Genomic DNA, 19,038 nt, shown 5'->3' with positions numbered 1-19,038 from the left:
ATTTCTGAATGGGACAACAATGAGTGAAGTATGTATAAACCTCCATGTAAAGAATGAATCCTCCCCGCTGTCCAGCATAAAGACTGACCCAGCTTCCTTGTACACAGCCTTGTAATGGTCCGGGTAGCACTGTAGTCTGAACAGTTCACATCAGACCCACACATCTGAGAAGTCTAGTGGTGTGTGGTGGCAACTGGTGATCAGCAGCAATGTAAAAGGACAGGCCCTGGTATCACCTGTCTCAGTACTGTCCCAGTCCTCCTTTGGTCCCACTCCATCTCATGATCTACAGAATGTAGCCCTTTTCTCTTTTGTTTTCCTTCCCTTTTAAGGACTCTTCCCCTCTTTTTCTGTTACCGTTACCATTACCTGTTCATACACACATGACTAAATAAGTTTACTAATCAAAATATCATGTTATCCCAAAGTAGGGAGGTTAGTTTATCTCTGAATTTGTTTAGGCTAAGTAACTTACTTTGGTTTCTGACTTGCTTTAGACTTCCTGTCTCAGTAGTCTGTCTATTCACTGTTGTGTGCACCATGAATATGAAATTCATCTGCATGTAACTTTTCACACTGTGAACTTGGGTGCATTATTTTCAGCATGCATGCTGGAGATTAAACTTTGGTGATGCATCTGAAAAGTATGTACATAATTTCAAAAATGAAAGAATCCTATTAATTGAATTAGATGTTCCTCTTGAAACATCTTTATGAAAACAAGGGTGATCTGTGGCTGGAAAGAATAACAGCATAACCTTTATGGCATATGTCTACATGCTTTGCACAATACTATGTTTTGATGAAGCATTGTTCATAACTTGGCGAAGACCTCTTAAAGAATGTTGGCCAGAACAAGCTGCTTTTTACAAGAAAAACAACAGTTTTGGATACTTTCAAATTAAATGTGTAGGGCTCCAGACAGACCCCGCTAACTCTCTTTTTGTTTGTAGAGGCCTATATGGACTAGCTCCTGTATTTCCACTGTCCTGGCCCCTTGGGGTTTCACTCCATGTCAGTGCAAAGGTACATATTCATTCAAAAACTGGAAATAGAGCATTCTAGCTCAGGTGTATATGGCTATATGGTGTGGAAAACTGGAAAATGAAGGGTATTGGTTCCAGGTCTGGTTGACTAGATGTTACATAACTCGTCAGAAAATCACACGCAGTAGATAGGCTTACCAAAATGCATCGTCTGCTGTCAGGGTATTCTGGCAAGTGTGGGGGGGTGGGGAGTAGGGGGTGGAACATCATGTTTGCTTCTATAACTCTCTACAGTGTGAAGTGTGCTTTACCCTTGTTGAGTGAAGAGTTTGATCTGTAGAAAGGGGGATTTGGTGTGTAAAGTCCACTAGGACAGGGAAGACTGCATCCATGGATGTAGTGGAAACAGGTTACAATATATTAGATCCTGTGAAGGGCAATATTCAGTGAGGCATCTGCCAGAATAATGACTTTTAGTCCAACTATGGTAAAAAAAAAAGGAAATAAAACCAAAAATTCATGGTATTGGTAAATCACATGTGATTGTGCCACCATGCAGTATAGCTAGTCAGCTAAACAGTTAAAAGCCTGTGGGGATAGCAGTAATTATAGTAGCAGTTGTAGACTTGTGTATCTGGGTGTATACTCACTGTAAGTGCATGGTGAGGTCATACAATGGAACATAGAAACACAAAGGCTAGCATGACTTAAATGTATACGTGAATGTTTCTTTTCTTCCTGCATAATAAATTTCAATGTGTGAAATAATCCCAAACCCATAAAAAGTGAGGATACATAGCTCTGGGTGGCCAAAGAGGTGCAGATACAGAAAAAGAGCTGTTGATACAGAATTGGGTCTACTCCCTTCATGTGGATCAAAAAAGGCGTGTTTAGATTTCAGTCTGTGAGAAGCACGGTGATACTAGCAGCAAGAAAATGGAGCAAAAGGTAGCATAATTATTACAGGCAAATTAGGGTATTTGAGGTGAGAAGGCAGGAGGTTTTATTGCTGTTGTGATTAAGTTAATTTCTCAAAAAATTAACGATAATCCTGCTAGGTATAAGATAGCTAAGCACTCCTGATGCAAGAGCAAGATTTCCAGCGAGTGGGCACATTGAGTTAATTCTGTTCTCATTTTGGCTTCTATGCATGATCAGGCTAGAATAAGTAGGAAGAAGGGTAGTAGTCAGCAGCTCGTGTCAAAATGCTGTGTCCAGGCCACTAAGTGAGGACTTAGAGAAACACAAATGTTGCTGACTACATTATGAATTTAGTCATCTAGCAAAGTTCAAGGTTGACTTAATTCAGTTAGGCTGAGGGCAAAGCCAATAATTTCTGCTTAAGCCCTAAAGATTGAGTATAGTGTACCAAGTTGTCGTGGCTTGTTAAGAGCGAGGGAGAGGTGGAAATCGGCAGTTAATGTAGGTTCCTGGTAAGCTAGGTGCATAGCTAAGTATAACTCTGTAGTCCTTTTCACAGAATATGGATTCCTCCTCTTAGTGACCCTCTGGTGAAATTCATGCTGAACTGCAAATTCAAAGATGTACATAAAGGTGTACTGGATCCTTGCTGTTGTGCAGGTGGCAGCTGATAAGATCGAAGCCCTTCTGTCTGATAGGGTTTTACCTTAGTTAAAGCATGTGTTCTGCATTCAGAAGATACAGGGTAATGTCCTTCTGATCTTAGCAGAAACTAAGAGGTTTGAACACTTACTTAAGGCTTTGAAGGTCTTTATTTGTTTGGGTTATCCCAGCTTTCTAAACGATAGTGAGGATCACATGAGAGAGGGGCAAGCTCTCCTCTTCAGCCACTTTCCTCCTGACAAAATCAACACCCAGTCAAGTGGAAAGGCAGGTCCTGCTTGACCAACCTGATCTCCTACGACAAGGTGACCCGCCTAGGGGATGAGGGAAAGGCTGTGGATATTGTCTACCTAGACTTCAATAAAGCCTTTGACACCGTTTCCCACAGCATTCTCCTGGAGAAACTGGCTGCTCATGGCTTGGACAGGTGTACTCTTCGCTGGGTAAAGAACTGGCTGGATGGCCGGGCCCAGAGAGTGGTGGTGAATGGAGTTTACTCCAGTTGGTGGCCGGTCACAAGTGGTGTCCCCCAGGGCTCTGTGTTGGGGCCAGTTCTGTTTAATATCTTTATCAATGATCTGGATGAAGGGGATCGAGTGCACCCTCAGTAAGTTTGCAGAGGACACCAAGTTGTGTGGGAGTGTTGATCTGCTTGAGGGGAGGAAGGCTCTACAGAGGGACCTGGACAGGCTGGATCAATGGGCTGGGGCCAGTTGTATGAGGTTCAACAAGGCCAAGTGCAAGGTCCTGCCCTTGGGCCACAACAACCCCATGCAATGCTACTTGGGGAAGAGTGGCTGGAAAGCTGCCCGGCAGAGAAGGACCTGGGCGTGTTGGTTGACAGCCATCTGACTATGAGCCAGCAGTGTGCCCAGGTGGCCAAGAAAGCCAATGGCATCCTGGCTTGTATCAAAAATAGCGTGGCCAGCAGGAGTAGGGAAGTGATCGTGCCCCTGGACTCGGCACTGGTGAGGCCGCACCTTGACTACTGTGTTCAGTTTTGGGCCCCTCACTACAAGGGAGACATGGAGGGGCTGGAGCGTGTCCAAAGAAGGGCAACGAAGCTGGTGAAGGGTCTAGAGCAGAAGTCTTATGAGGAGCAGCTGAGGGAACTGGGGTTGTTTAGCCTGGAGGAAAGGAGGCTCAGGGGAGACCTTCTTGCTCTCTACAACTACCTGAAAGGAGGTTGTAGTGAGGTGGGGGTCGGTCTCTTCTCCCAAGTAACAAGCGACAGGATGAGAGGAAATGGTCTCAAGTTGCACCAGGGGAGGTTTAGACTGGACATTAGGAAATTTTACTTCCCTGAAAGGGTTATCAAGCATTGGAACAGGCTGCCCGGGGAAGTGGTTGAGTCGCCATCCCTGGAGGTATTTAAAAGACATTTGGATGAGGTGCTTAGGGACATGGTATAGTGGTGGTCTTGGTAGTGTTAGGTTTACGGTTGGACTCGATGATCTTAAAGGCCTTTTCCAACCTACATGATTCTGTGATTCTGTGAAATTTCCACTACCGATGTATGTACCTCACTGCAAGTTGTATTCTATCAGTCAGGCCTAACTCTAGGCAAGTTTTTGCAGAAGTACTGGTATAGAAAAGATGGAAACCACAGAAGCTTTTGCTTCTTGGTCTTCAGATATGTTCCTTTTTAGATTTCTCACCGCTAGAAATGAGGGAGTATGTGAAATGTGGGTGCTTTTGATAGCCATTTCCAGTATATCCTTGTTTACTAGGCTCAATCTCAACAGATGGCCTGTAATATATTTAATGTCAATGCAACTAAAACACGAGAACCCGAAGGAAGAGCAGGGAGGAAGTCCAGCAGAGACAGCCCGCGCTCTCGGGCCGGGGCGGGGAGGCCGCGTAGGAGAAAACCCCAGCCAGCAGCGGAGCCGGGGAGGCTCCGAAAAAGCCGGAGCTCGCGGCGGCGAGGCGGCCTCCCTGGGCTGAGGAGAGCGGGGTGGGCCCCACCGGCGCAACGAGAGGGGCCCGCAGTCCGTGTGCGCCTCGGATGAAGCCCGAAGCGAGCTCGGGCGGCGGGGCCTGGCGGGCGGGGGGCAGACGCGAAGAGGAGGCCCAGGGCGGCGAGGGCGCCGTTGCCCGTTTAAGCGGGCGCTGCTGCTGTCCTCGGATGCCCCGCGCGCGCCTCGGCCGCAGGCGCCACCGCGCTATTAATAGCGGGGCGGGGGCGGAGCGCCCTCTGACACGCGATGGGTGCTCCTCGCGCGGGCCGCCCGCCTCTGCCGGGGCCCGCGTGCAGCTTCCGCCCCTGCCGCCAGCCGGGCCGCCGAGACACGCGTGGCTGTGGCCGTGGCCGGCCACAGCGCCGCGCCCGGCTCCCCACAGCCTCTCTCAGCTGAGAGACTGTGGGCAGAGGAGCCGAGGAAGAGCCCGTGTGTTGGGCCAGAGCCTGGGGCCAGGCCTGCGTGCGCGTCTGCCACCTGCGCGCCGTGCGTGTGGCGGGCGTGGGGGTGAGCGAGGAAGAAATGGTCCCTCCTTGCCCGCCACAGAGCCACAAACACTTGTGCAGCTCCCGCTGGCGAGGGAAGGGGACAGGAAACAGTACTGTTCTGCCCTGCAGGCAAGTGGGGTTTCTGTCCTGTCCCTTCTCTCCTGAGGGGAGAACAGTGTCTGCCTCCCCCCGTGTTTCTCCTCCCACGGGTTTAGGGATAGGCACTGAAATCTCCACCTGCTCTAACGGCAGAGGCAAGAGTTTTCCCTTCGTTCTGGTAAATGGGAAACATGCAAGTAAAACGCCGACGTGTGTTCTCTCAGCAGTCCACCCACGCTCTGATCTGGGGAGAAAGGAATGGAATGCTTTCCTTCCACAGAGGGGTATCATTTACTACACACAAACTGTACTTTGTAAAAGCAGTGAAGCGCCTTTGTCTCACTCTAAAGGCTGTATAACAGTGTAATGTGTTTGTATATCCCCTGTAATCAAAGAGAAAAAGAGGCTGTGCTGCATGAGAAGTAGGAATTGCCATACTGGATTAGAGCCATCTGCTTCAGTATCCTGTGTGAACCTAGACAGAAAAAGACATTGTGGAGGAAGGGAACATGTATCTCTTCTTTTCCTTTACTTCCTTCAAAAATACTGTAGCATGTTACTGCATATTACAAATAATACTTCTGTGGTTAGCCTGCATCTTGCAACTTTAATTCCCATATGCTTTTTATTTCAATACGATGAGAAATACTCCTGTTATAAAAAAATGATGGTCTTTATTTCAGTCCAAGTCCATTGGAGTGTGGCAACAATTCCCCCTCCCCCAAGTTATTTACATATTGTCAGTCTTTTTTAACAAAGGATGAATCTAGTAACCAATGCCCCATCTCTGTCATTAGTAGAGGATATGGGGAGAGCGGGTGTCAACATCTGATGCTTTCACTTTTGCATCTCTCCTACAGTCTTCATCTGAAAAGCAGCAGGTTGTTTCCCCTATGTAGAACAGCTTCCCTCCTCCTTTACCCTGGAGCACAATTGAATGCACTCTGCCACCCAACCACTTTTGGCACTAGTGATATCTGTCTGATCAGCAGCTGCCCGAGTGTGACGTACATTGCAAATAAGGCCAGTTGCTTTAATGCCTCTGCCAGCAAAGCTGTGTTACACCAAATGAGCATGAGTCACTGAGTTTGAGTGAGTTGGGAGTGTCTTTGAGACATCAATTTTATAGCTTTCTTGGGTATTAGGGGATTTTCTGGCTTTTCAGGACAAATGCTATGTTCATCCCCATACCCTTTGCTACCAGCTCCTTTAATACATAACAAATCAGCCAGTGGCAAAGAGCATTTACCTTGGGGGTGTCCAGGGTGAAGAGAGCAAAAGTAATCTCTTAAGTGCAGGAACGCCCTCAGCACTTTAAACCACAGCATTAGAACAGGAGTCTCAAGTGTGCATTAGTAATGCTTTTGCCCTTTGCCCTTTGGAGGGGTGATTTACTCTACAAATACTTTATGAACCTCTTGAGAGTGTGGCACCATGTTATTCTTCAAAAGTGTCCACTAGTAAATTCCCACTGCATTACAACATGGGCTTCTGTCACAACATGTTAAATAATCATAGACAAATGGTATCTCGTGACAGGATTTGTTCGGATAAATACAGGTCTCTAGAACCATACACACCAAAAAAGTTGCGTAGTTCTGAGACTAGATAAAAAGATCAACGTCATTTGAAAATGGTGAGAGGGTTGAGTGCCCCATACGTTCTTAAATGAACAGACAAAATGAGGAAGTCGTTCAAGGGTAGCCTTGTTTGCATATGCATGTTCTGGAGTGTCATCTTTTCTCTGAATAGTTGACAAATTGAACACAGCTGAGCCAAATAAATTGACAGCTACATATCTACAGACCTTTATTTTGCTATGCAGTATCAGTCACTGTACTGAGACTAGTCATCTCAGTATGTTGCCAGAGGGGATTTATCCACTGAAGTTTGTTTTGAAGCATGGGGAATTTTGGTCCGGAGTTTATGGTCTGTCTGTTGTAAAGCTGAAATACAAAATTATATTTCTGAGTGTAAAAAGAGCTTAACTGATTAGTTCAGCTTCAGGTGACAGTAAGAATACCTGTGCTGCAGGCCTGATTTATCTGCCGGACTTCAGCTCTTTGCGCACTCACATTCTGCCTTTGGTTTCAGCAGAGTAATGGTAACTTTATCTTTCACTTAGTCTCCCTAAAAATCATGCCATTGGAGGCTACTAAAGATGACAAATCTTCTGTTTTCTCATAGCTTTTGCTTACTATTTGCAGCATATTCTTCTTTTGGGCTTATCCTAGCTGTCTCTTGGTGCCAAACTGTAGGGGAGATTTGTAGTACTTTTTGCTCAGTCAGAATGTTTTGGCTGATAGATAGGAAGTTCGGCCTTTGTTAGACTTGACTGCTGACTCTTCATCGTGTCAGAGACTCTAGTGGAGACTGGCCTGTTAGTGTGGGCAACTCTGTCTGTGTGGATCATCACTCAGATGCAGCCTTGATGTCATCCTGCCATCACACCAAAACACTGAATAGAAGTGCTCAGTGAACTAACAGAGGAAACACAGTAAACCAAATTGTAACCCTTCAAAGGACAGCAATTTTATGGTACTTTCAGAACTCACTTTCAGAAGCTTACACTCTTATGTTTTGCTGTTGGACTCGTATTCTTTGCTTTTGGACTGTTTGATCGATTATTATTTTGCGTACTATGAAAAGTACTTTAGATGCTACTTAGATAAGTTCTGCACCTCATATAACAGGTGATCGAAAGACATCATCGCTCAAATGTTTCTGTGTTGTGGTGGTCCTTACTTAATCAAGTGGTCCCACTGAATTTGATGGGAGTGCACGTATAAGTTCATTTGTGTTGATCAAACTCTAAGTGCGTATTTCACTGCAAATATTTACTCTTCATGATGTGTTGCATTTGAAGTTTACAATCTAGAAGCTTTAGGGACTGCAAAAGTTCTTCAGAGTCATGTCTGAAAATATCTAATGAAAAAACAACATAAAGAGAAGATTGTATTTGGGAGAAAACAATAAAAGCTCATAATTTCACAGTTGATGGTAAAATGGACCATATGTCCTTTCACTTTTCATCCCACTCTGGAGGTACCTAAAGATCTGTCTCAGACTCCTTTTCAAACATGTTTAGTACCACAGAAGGAAGGGATACATTTTAACAATATCTGTCAGAATTTAACCTGTTTTACATAGAGAAAAGAGATATGGTAAAGATTAAATTTTTCTCATAATTTTTTTTTTAAAGCTAGTTATACAAGTTTGGAAAGATTGGCTTCATACTGTGGGTTGTTTCTGGTTTTAGTATATCTGACATGGTAATTAGATTTGGACAGTTTTGTGAACAAGTGGTTTTGCACCCATATAATCTTGCCTTGACTAGAAGTGTCCTGTTTCATTTGTGGGTTCTCTATGCTGCTGTAATTAAATAAAGTGGATGTTGCATTCATTTAAGTATTAGTGAGAGAGTAATAGAATGTGTGAGGTTATCAATTATGTTGGCTTCAAAAAAAAAACCAAAACAGATGTGCCTGGCTTTCATCAGCATATTGAACAATGCAGCTGTAAGACATGATGATAAGGTGTAGCTGTAGGTGTAGCTGTGACTGTAGTTAAAACTCCTTTTTGTGTTTGGCAAAATTTCTGATCTTAATTTAGGTCTGACTGTAGTCTGCAACTCTTCCTTCACTTTTGCTAATGTAAATCAGAACTAATTTTGTTTTTTTAACTGAGGTCTTATATTGCTGTAAGGGTCTGATCTAAAGTAACTTAAAGGGCTTCTACTGTTTTCAGTGAGCAATGAACAAGTAGTCACGTAGTGAGAAAGTGAAGAATCAAGCTTGCAAGTTGTGACAAAAAGGATTTTCCAAGCTGAGCTTTAATAGTTTAAGGTTTCCATGAAGTCATTAAATAAATGGCTTTTTAAATATCAGATTTATTAAAGAAAAATGTAAGCAGTTCTGTTGAGACCCTTAAGAAGAACAAATAACTGATGAAAGTGAATATGTGGGCTACAAAATATCTGCCCACATGTACTTCAAATTACCTGTCAAATATGTTCAGTTTTCTGCTCTTGAAGATATAATAATGTTTAGTTCACTCTGGCCACTTTCATGTTCAAAATTCTATAGATAACAAATAATCTTTGAAAAATACACTGCAGGAAATGATGGTATATACTATTGCCTCATTTAACAAGGAAATTATGATGGAGAAGTAAAAGGATTTTACCCAGGTCTAAAATAATGTAGTAGCAGTACTGGCTTTGTAAGTGGGTATGTCTTGGACAACGGACTATATGTTCTTTTTGACACTTAAAGCTTATCCTCTTCCTGACTTTCTTAAGGTCTGGATGGAAGCACAGCCAAATGGAACCTGGGTGAATTTTGTGAATGCAAAAGGCTCATCACTCCACTGTGTCTTCCAATGAAGCAAGTTGCTTTTCTCCATGCTGTGTTGAGGAAACACAGGCTCCCCCAGTGACTGAGGTCAGAACTGTTAAATATTAACTTTACAAATAAATGGGTAGGCATGTCTGTGTTTGGGAACATACGCTTGGGGACTGTTCTCTGGAAGTGACCCGGGCAATGTTCTGTTGGCACTAGGCAGTATTAGATCTGGGGAATCCTGTATTTTCCTAGGTTGACTGGAGTTTGGCCTGCAGAAAAGAATTTACTCTGATTTCTGTATTCAGAGAGTAAGAGAAGACATGCTCAGAATTTTAAGAATTTTCTCTTCCTGGTCTTTCCCAACAGTACAGCAGGTTAACAATAGCTGTGCAGAGGATAGATTATTTTTAGCCTAGATTCCTAAATCAGGGAGACCTAATGCAACCTTGACATTTGTCTGTCTCCTGCAAATTCCCCTGGCTAATTTTGGCTAGCTTTAACAGCAAAGCAGTGTCTGAAACTACTTTAAATAGGCTAATAGTATGGAAGAGACCAAATAATTATATGAGAGGGAGACTGTATCATAAGCTCATCTGTTATTATGCAGCAGTGAGCCCATAAGATACAGAACCATAGAAAACTGACTTCATTAGTGTCTGTGCTCATGGAATTCATTGATTGGTTTAAATGGTATTTGGTGGCAGTCATCTGGAGCACAGTGCTTTCTCGAATATGGATGAGAAACTTGCTTCCTGCAAGAACTAGGAAGCTCTTCTGCCATGGAAAATAGAGGTTTTCTTGTGGAATTTGAAGTGTACTTGAACTACTCTTAGAAAAGCAACGTTTTGTATCTATGAGTTAAAATTTAAACTCAACTGTTCACCTAATTGCCCTCAGTGAGTCCGACAGAACCTGCAGTTAGTGACTAACGACTCATTCCAATTCATGATAAGGCAAATGGGCAGGACTCTGTTGCCAGCCCTTGCTAACTGGACAGTACTTGTCTCTGGAAAGTTCCCATACAAGGGGAATCTCCTTTGGCACTGTGGGGCTTCCAGGAACATAATTTTTGACAGAGTCTGTGAGGAGTTGCTGTTTGTCATGTACAGCCTGGCTCTGTGCTGTGATCTGTTATATTCCTCTCAAATACGGCAGTTACATTATGGCATCTTGAGTTTTAACACTAATTTATAACATGGCATGTGCAACCTTAAAGAGTATGATGAGGATGAGATTCCCTGCTCAGTACGTCACAAGGCCTCAGTATACCTTAGTTCCCAATGGAGCTGGTAAAATCCTCTTCTGGCCCCAACACAGGGTGAATTTCATGCATGAATGCATTTCTTCAAAGCTGTTTAAACTCCTGGAAATTCAGATAATATTTAGTGGGATTTTCAGAGTTGCAAATCTCACTCATCTTCAGCAAAGCAAGTGGGATTAAGGTATACAGTGACTTTTTTTAAAGTATTGTCTGCATTGTAAGGCATCTATTGAAAAAGTACTTGAACAAATCCATCTCCAAGTCTCCATTTATACTTGTCTTGGAAGTTTGCCTTTGACTTCAGTGGGAATGGACTGTAAAAAGAGTCAGTAATTGGCATCTGACTTTATTATTGCACAGTGTTATTTTGTGATTTATTGAATAGTTGCCTACAATAAGTGGCCTGTGTAGTTTGTTTATTTGGTATTAGGAGAAACATCTATATAATTCTGTTATGAACTGTGGAACAGTCCTGTTGTGAAGGGATGTGTTTGTCCCCTCTACAGGCCTTCCTTGTCTGTGGTGTTCAGACTACATTTTCTGGGAAACTACCATGGGAAGAAAAATAGTATCTCCCCTCACCTCCTCCTCTCCTATCCCTGGAAAGAATACTCTATTGTTTGTGAAAGGTAAGTGCTTTGGGTAATAACTGCAATCAACAGTGTGATAGATGATGAATAACATTGTCTATCACACTGTGTTTTGGAGCATAAGCCAAATGTTTTGGTGTTTTGGAGCATAAGCCAAATTCTAACCATTTGAAAGTGAAATTAGAGCTCTATCAGGCCTCACACTGTCCCACTGCTGACCACTGAAGATTTGCTAACCCATCTGTGGTAGCATGTTTGAGAAGCTTTTGGTGGAGGCAGCAGACTAAACCTTAGGATGATCCCATACAGCAGTTTCCTCCTAGTCCCAGCATGGCCCTTCAGATGTATCTCACTCCTGGGTCAAATGGCTTCTATTTCAGCCAAGGCACCAGGACTGAGAAGTGCAGCTTTGGGTGTCACTGTGTTTATGTACCAAGATTACTGAGAAACCAAGTAAGAATGCAGCTGTGAGCCTTTAACCAGCGTGCCATGGAAAAATAAAACACAAAGTGTGTATGTGCACAAGGGGAATGTACCCAGTGTTTTGCACATTCCAGCAGAGGCCTCAGTAAAGACTGGAATTTTAATTCTCATCTGACAACATTCCACAAAGACAAGTTACATTCCCTTCCTGCTTCCCCCTCCCAAAAGATTAATTTAAAAAAATAATTTTGGCTTATTATTTATTCTGCCTTGACTATCAAATAACTGTTGGAGTGCCAGCACTCAGAGAGATTAGCTGGGGTACTTTTGTTTAGTTCCTAATTTGGATTCTCTAGGATTCATTACTATTACCTATTTTCCTTCTTATTGTTGTTATTAGCAATTCAACTTCTTACGTGTTGTCATTCTAAATCAAGATTAGAAACATCACCAGATGCATTGGTATCTCTGCGGGAACTCTTCAAGTTTCTTTTTACTACACCCATGGTAGCCTCACACACATGCCTGTTGGTATAGTGCAAGGCCGTTAGAAAGGCAGGAGAGAGGAGAGGCAGTGACTCATGTAAACTTCTTAACAGCACAATTAAAGTGCAAAACCCCACCTATCCCAGCAGGAACAAAGATCTTGATCTGCACAACACCTGTACAGTATTTCTCTGTTTATTCCAGTTTTTTAGTTCTGAATACAAATATGGAAAGTAGGCCAGTGTTTAAGGAATTTGAATAAGGAAATGTTGGTTTTGGAGCTGACATCAGTGTGAGATCAGGAGAACCAGACTTTGCACAGAGTCATCTGTTCATTTCTGGATTACAAGCTATGCAGAAGTCTGTTTCCTCTATGTGTAAGTGGGCCTGCCAGCATTCATAATACCCCATTTAAGCCACAGCTGATGGCTAAAATAATCAGTTAGCTACTAGTTGTGTAGCTGAAATCATAAAACAATAAGACTAACCACTTCAACGGAGGATACTTTTTTCTCTCTTGTTCCAATTTTAGTCATTCCAGTAGTAGTTGCAGTAAAACTTTTTATTGCAATAGCTTCTGGTTAGCATTGTTGAACAAAAGTGTCAGCTTGGGAATCCAACTGCCCATAATTTTCTTTCTTTCTGTGTTTGTTTTTTTTTTTTTTAAGAATCAGCTTGCCTTTTAATTGATAGTCATGTTTTTTAGAATGCCAGTTTTGGCCCATACTGTGACATAGGTGTAAGAAGCAGAGCACAAGACCCGCAACCTAGCAAGGGGGAAGACAACTTAAATTACTTTTCCGCTTTTATGATTCTAGACAGCTTCAGCAGCTAGGAAGATGTACAGTATGTAGACAGTATCTCATGTCTGACATAGGTCAGCAACATCGTGCCCTGTGGTCCTGTCCCTGGCAGACCTCTTATACCTGAACTGTCATTGGGGTCCTCAGAAGCTGCCAGCATATTGTGCTCTACCTGACTTCAGGCTTTTCAGGCCCCTTTTCCTTGGGTAAATGTGCTAAGGTATGGGTGAGAGTGTTTCCTCCTAACTTTAATTAGTTCCTAACATAGATAAGACTGCTGGAGATGTCAAAACAGATGTGCTGCAGAGATTTGAAGGCTAATTAATGTGTAGGAGGCAGAGCTATTTTTTTCCTCTCTGCTTTATACTACTACTATTGAGCTCAGTCATGAGCTGTCTACTTAGAGGGAATGAGGACAAGCATCGCATCATACATCCCATATATGACTTACCTGTGTCACTGAACTGTGCTCAGGATGGGAGGGAAAGCTGCCCTGCAACAGTGCCACACAGAGTGACTGGGAGGGATCTTCTAGGGAGGAAAAGGAATAAACAATGTGTTGACTGTGTCCCTGTTTCTTGTGTCAGCCATTTTAGGTTGCCTAGCTGCCTCACTGCAGTAAGGGCCACACTGGCACTATTCAAATTGTGTTATGAAATTACTCTCAGAGCTTATGGAAAATGCCTCAGTCATTGCCCAAGCTCCCCAAAACCCTTCAAGACATCTCAGAATCCTCACCCCCCCCTATTTCCAGCAAAGACATCCCATAGTTGAAAATGCCTGTGAGATCAGCTTTCCTTTGATACGTGGTCCCTCTGTACCATGTTGGCAGCATAAAAGGATAGGCAAGTGGAAGCTGTCCCTTAGGAGGATCCTTTCCAGAAGGAAAGCATATATTTTCCTTTGTCTGATTGTTCCTTGGACTCTTTTAGAAAAGATGATGGCTGTGTGCCAGTGTATCTGCCTGACTGCGCTGTAACGTGGGCCACAGTCGAGGTGTTATGAACACTGTGTGCTCTGACTGCCTTCTGCTTGGAACACCAAGAACCTGTGCAGACCACAGAACGGTCTGTTTACAGCAGATAGAAGCCAAACTGTACCTGCAGATGAGAAAGACAGTGACTTAAAAATTCTTCTCCCCTATGCAAGCTTAAGAACAAAAGCATTGAGCAGTAGAGCTGGTATGTGGGCTAGCTGCCTAAAAGGTAGACCTGGTTTTCAGAAATAGAGATCATGTGGTTGTGCCATAAGGTTTGCTCACAGAGATGTCTTTGGCTTAGGAATCACCCAGTTCCTTCTCAGTCTGTATGCAAATGCAGTGAAGCACCTGCTTCCCTTCTGGTAAGAAGGAAGAATAGTTGGAGGGAGATTGATGGGCCAGGGTGGTAACTGTAACATTCTGAATGCCTCACTGGGAATTGGCAAATGCTCTGGGAGAAGTCTGAAGGCCTGGGGATCTTAACCTGTTTAATTACCTTTGTGTCCAGCATCCTGACCAGTGGCTGGGCATTCTCTGAATCTGTGAACCTGTGAACACTAACCAAACCCAAAAATGAACATTCATATCTCTCTCTCTTTTTTTTTTTTTTTTTTTTTAAATTGAGCTAGTTAAAAGCAGAGCCTTAGTCAAAATCTTTAATTTCTTAGGCTAGTTCTAGTTAACATTATTTAATGGCTGAGTTTGATACTGGTTATAATAGCAGTGAAGCAATCATCTTTTACGGTAACTATAAATCTCCTTATGTATTTTCCAGAAGTTAATGTAATAATAATTTTAAGAGTCTGTTATTACCAGCTGTAAGTCTAATTTTCTAACAAGATACTGCTAATGGTATTATTCTGTCTTCAGCAGTTTTCTTTTGCTCCTTAGAGGGGCAGTGGGTTCTTAGCCAGAATTCTTGTTTTGGTCCTGTAAAATGTAGTTTTGTTGTAACAGTAGTTCATTCTTAATAATATTTATCTGCTTTCTTCATTTATTATTGTCTAGATTTTGCTACATCAATTACTCTTACATTGCTGACAGCCTAGCAGCATACAGTTCAAATAGATCAGTATCCACAACCTGTCTCAACTGATCATGATTACATTACTCTCATTTCAGTTAGTGCAGCATTTCCTTCACCAGCTGATAAAATTTTGATTGTATTAAAAATAAAATTCTCAAAACATTGATTTACCTGAAAATTAATTTGAAAAAATATCTCCAGGAGTCTCTTTCACTGGCTGCTTCTGTGAGAAATAAACTTACATGTCAGAATCTGCCTTTATTGGTATGTAGCCATAAGAGTTACTGAGGCAAGTAATGTGTAATCTGTTGTCCACATATTGTTGCTCTGGACCTTCCAGCCTTTGTTGGTATAATTGCACTTCGGCGGTTGCTGTCTAGGTGTATGGCCCAGTAGATCAAAGAGGGGAGTAAGATTAAGCAGTATGGAGAGCAGGGATATAGTCAGTTCTGTATAAGGAGATGGAAATACATCTTTTTGGATCATGTTATCTGATTGAATCTATTACACAGGCTTAACTTTAGTTAGGTAGAGGGAAATAATATTTTTGAATGCTGGTAGCTCCCATTTTCAGAGACTCACTTTAAAGGCCAGTGTTCCAGCAGGAATTTTTTTCGGTTTATGATCTTTAATAAAGGCTCTGTGGATTAGATATTACCATTGCTTCGGGACATATTGCACTGTTAGCCAGCACGCTAAGAAAATAATTAGCTGAGGATGCAGCCAGGGCACAAGAACTTTCAGAGAACATATTACTTCCTCTTCAGTGTTGGAAGCTTTGTCTCATTCTGCAATAGAAAGTTCAGGATCCCCTGCAAATTCAGTTTATTAATCCTCTTCTCTCTCCCATAATCTTCATGTCCTTCTTGAGGCTTGTTCTGGGGTGCCAGCAAGATGTGTTCTGACCTATTTTTCTTTTCGAGTTGCTGCCAGATTGGTCTAAATTAAATGTGTCACTTCACCTTCCTTTTAGGTGAAGATAGATCCATGTTTTTGCGGTTTAGTAACATCTGGGACTGGTAATTACTTAAATAGGGAATTCATATCCCTGGTAAACTGTGAATTTGGCCATGAAAAGAAAAAATGACTGAAGTACAGAGCTACCTTGCCTTCTTCATGTCTGCTTTCTTCCATGCTTCTGTGAAGAAGGGATAAGCAAAGTACTGATATGAGATCAATGATTTAAAGTAGGAGAGTAGAGAAGAAACTGCCCATCATTTTGCTTCAGGAAGAACAAATCGCAGAGGGGTATTTGATTTGCACAGAAGTTCTTATCAGCTAGTACTGTTAATAGCAGTCTAATCTAATGACTAGATGCCTGTTTATCTTTCCCTTGTATCTAAGCCAAACAAGTGGCTTGCTAGCTCCATCTGCTGGAGCCTGATGATGTGAATGATGTAGGGAAGCTTGGCTGGATACACAGGAAAGAGGTAAAAAAAGGAAAGGTGCCTAGAACAGAAGGACTCAGTGTGTGTCATCGAGACTGTGAGAAACCAGATGGGAACATCCATCTCCAGAACGCATAAAATGTGAAGAATAATTAAAGGTTTGTTTGTGGTTGCATTAATTATTACTTTTCTAGTTGCTTTACGACACGCAAAACAACTGAAACCATCTACATTTAGAACAGTATATAAATCTGTATAATGCTATCTTTCACTTTGGCATGTGCTGCTGTGCAGAAAATAAGACTCTGAAGGTAGCTTATTTGAGCCTGCTAATTACGAAGTAGATTAATTTTAAATGGTTTCCCAGTTATGGAAACTAAAGCATTGTTTCAAAAGTAGCATACCTCAGAGTAATTTCGGTTATAGGAAGTGTGCTATTCTGTGCCTTTCAGACAAGAGCTGAATGGCTACTGACAGACTAACACCTGATAGACTTTGAGAACTTTTCCTACAACTGTCTTGTCATCTCTGTGGAAAGTCACCTGCCCATTAAGTTCATCTTTTTTTCTCACAAAAAAGCAAAATGAAAGGTTTACTTGCAAGGCAGCTTCTTATCTGGCACTCTGTCCTGCAAAGATTGCTTTGTTTAAGTAATCACGTACCTACAGTTAAGAATGTGATTTTTCTGGTGCAGGTGCTCAATATGTTTAAGAAAGTTCTTGTTCTTAACTAAATTCTCATGAGACATCCTTTGGGGGAAAAAAGGCAAAAAAAGGGACTGTGGCTCATGGGCATGGTAGTACTTCCCACTGAAAAAAGGCTTAGCTGTTGTTATGACATAGATGTCTCCATATCTGAGAGCTCTTCGGTGTTCTAAAACCAGAAAGAAGGAAGTGAGAAGCCATGGAAAGAATGGCTACGATGAGAACAGATTTTCTTTCCTTTCTCTCTCTTTTGTCATGGTTGCATAGATTCCTGCTTGAAATAGCTAGAAGAAAACCTCTAAAGAATTTATTCATGATTCAAAGTTTCTCCATAGCACATGTTGTATTCTCTAATAGAACCATAAGGAATTTGAATATCAGGGGAGTGTCTAAAGATTAACATCAGTACATAAAATTGCTGCACAATCTAATAGTTTTAACTTTGTAAAGTAGATAGTTGAATGCTGCACACTAACTGAAGGTGGTTAATTGCAAGTTACAGGTTTTGCTGTATGGGCTCTCATAATATTTTAATTTTCTGGAAGATATTGATACACCAGACTTACTGAAGTTAAGGAGAAATTTGAAGTTGATCAAAATGGGATTACTAGTTCATGTATGTGTTTTCTAAATGGAATTCTTTGTCTGCAGTCTGTGATGCAATTATGTCCAGTTGCAATATTTTAATTGTTATTTCTCATTTGTAATGAGATGTTAGCTAAAAACATCAGGCGGGGACCAGGGTCTCATTAAATATCAAAAGCAGTCTGTCTGGACTGTGTACTAGAAAATGGAAATAGAAACTGATCGGTATTAGGAAAGGATGGGGGGAAAAGACCAGAGAACTGTTAAGACCTGGACTGGCTGGAAGCATTATGATCCTCAAACAGCCTATTAAGATTTGAACTTAAGGAGGAATGTAAAGCCCCGTAAATGGGGGTGGTTCAAGAAATCATTTTGTAGGAGCTCAAAGTTAAAATAGTGAAGTTAGTCATGAAGTGGAAAGCTTTACATGCTGTTTCTCTCCAGGTTTCATGGGTAATTCATGTCACATTGTGTTCTTGTGGCTTCCAGAAGGCATCCTATCAATTCAGCCAGATGAGATACTAATTATGTGAGATACTTAGCACGTGCCACCAAAGAGATAGGCAGATAGGCAGCCAGCTGCACATCCTATCATGAAATGCAGTAGTTCAGGTGAGCACAGATTATTCAATATTACCTGAAGCTAAATGCCACAATATAGTTTGTTTAAACAGTGTACGCCAGGATGGTAGAAGTCAACCTAAACAAAAAATGCCTCATTTAGATTTTTGCCAAAATTTACATAAAATACAAAATTTCCCTTACAGAAATACAAGTTGTGGTGCACAAATCTCATTAAATTCCATGTCTGTGCTCACATATGCCTTGGAGAATGCCTTACTGAATAATGACATTTTCAGCTGTTTCATGAGAGTTTCATTATGATTACAGATAGGTTGCTAGGTATTTGTTTCTTTTCAAAGTAGCAAGAAACATCAAACAACACGTCTCCAATCAATACCATTGTTCTTGTTCCTGCTGTAGATGGCAGTTACAGGTGTTAACCCCTCCTAGGATTTGCTCTATTGTTTGGTAATCAGCCTGGTTCTAAGTTACACAATTAGAAAAGATTAGTTGGCCTACACCCAAAATTGAAAAATTAACACAAACACTCCTTTTTCTGACATGGCTTGACCTTCTCCTCTTCTTCTGATTGCTTCCATCTGGGGAGTAGTATCAGCCTGCTCCAATCTGCTGTCATTGATTCTTTGAGTGACAGTTTGGCTTGTGAATGGTAAGGGTATGTGACTTTGTTGCATATCAGCTAATACTGGAAAAGTAAAACATAACTACCTGCTTGGTTTTTAGGCTTAAAAGGCTACAGACTTAAT

The 19,038-nt window shown here is 41.9% G+C and overlaps 1 protein-coding gene across 1 annotated transcript in view; it reads left to right on the top strand.

Annotated features, from left to right (window-relative positions):
* Nucleotides 1–9,456: 9,456 nt before the first annotated feature.
* TRPM1 (transient receptor potential cation channel subfamily M member 1) overlaps nt 9,457–19,038 on the top strand; it is a 125,837-nt gene continuing 116,255 nt past the window's right edge. The window contains exons 1-2 of the mRNA XM_072869546.1: nt 9,457–9,560; nt 11,229–11,351. The gene's annotated coding sequence lies outside the window, so the exon portion shown is untranslated. The remainder of the gene's footprint in view (nt 9,561–11,228; nt 11,352–19,038) is intronic.

The sequence above is a fragment of the Ciconia boyciana genome, chromosome 8 (genome assembly GCF_034638445.1).
Source record: "Ciconia boyciana chromosome 8, ASM3463844v1, whole genome shotgun sequence".
In the NCBI taxonomy this organism is placed as follows: domain Eukaryota; kingdom Metazoa; phylum Chordata; class Aves; order Ciconiiformes; family Ciconiidae; genus Ciconia; species Ciconia boyciana.
This window is presented reverse-complemented; position numbering and strand designations above follow the sequence as displayed.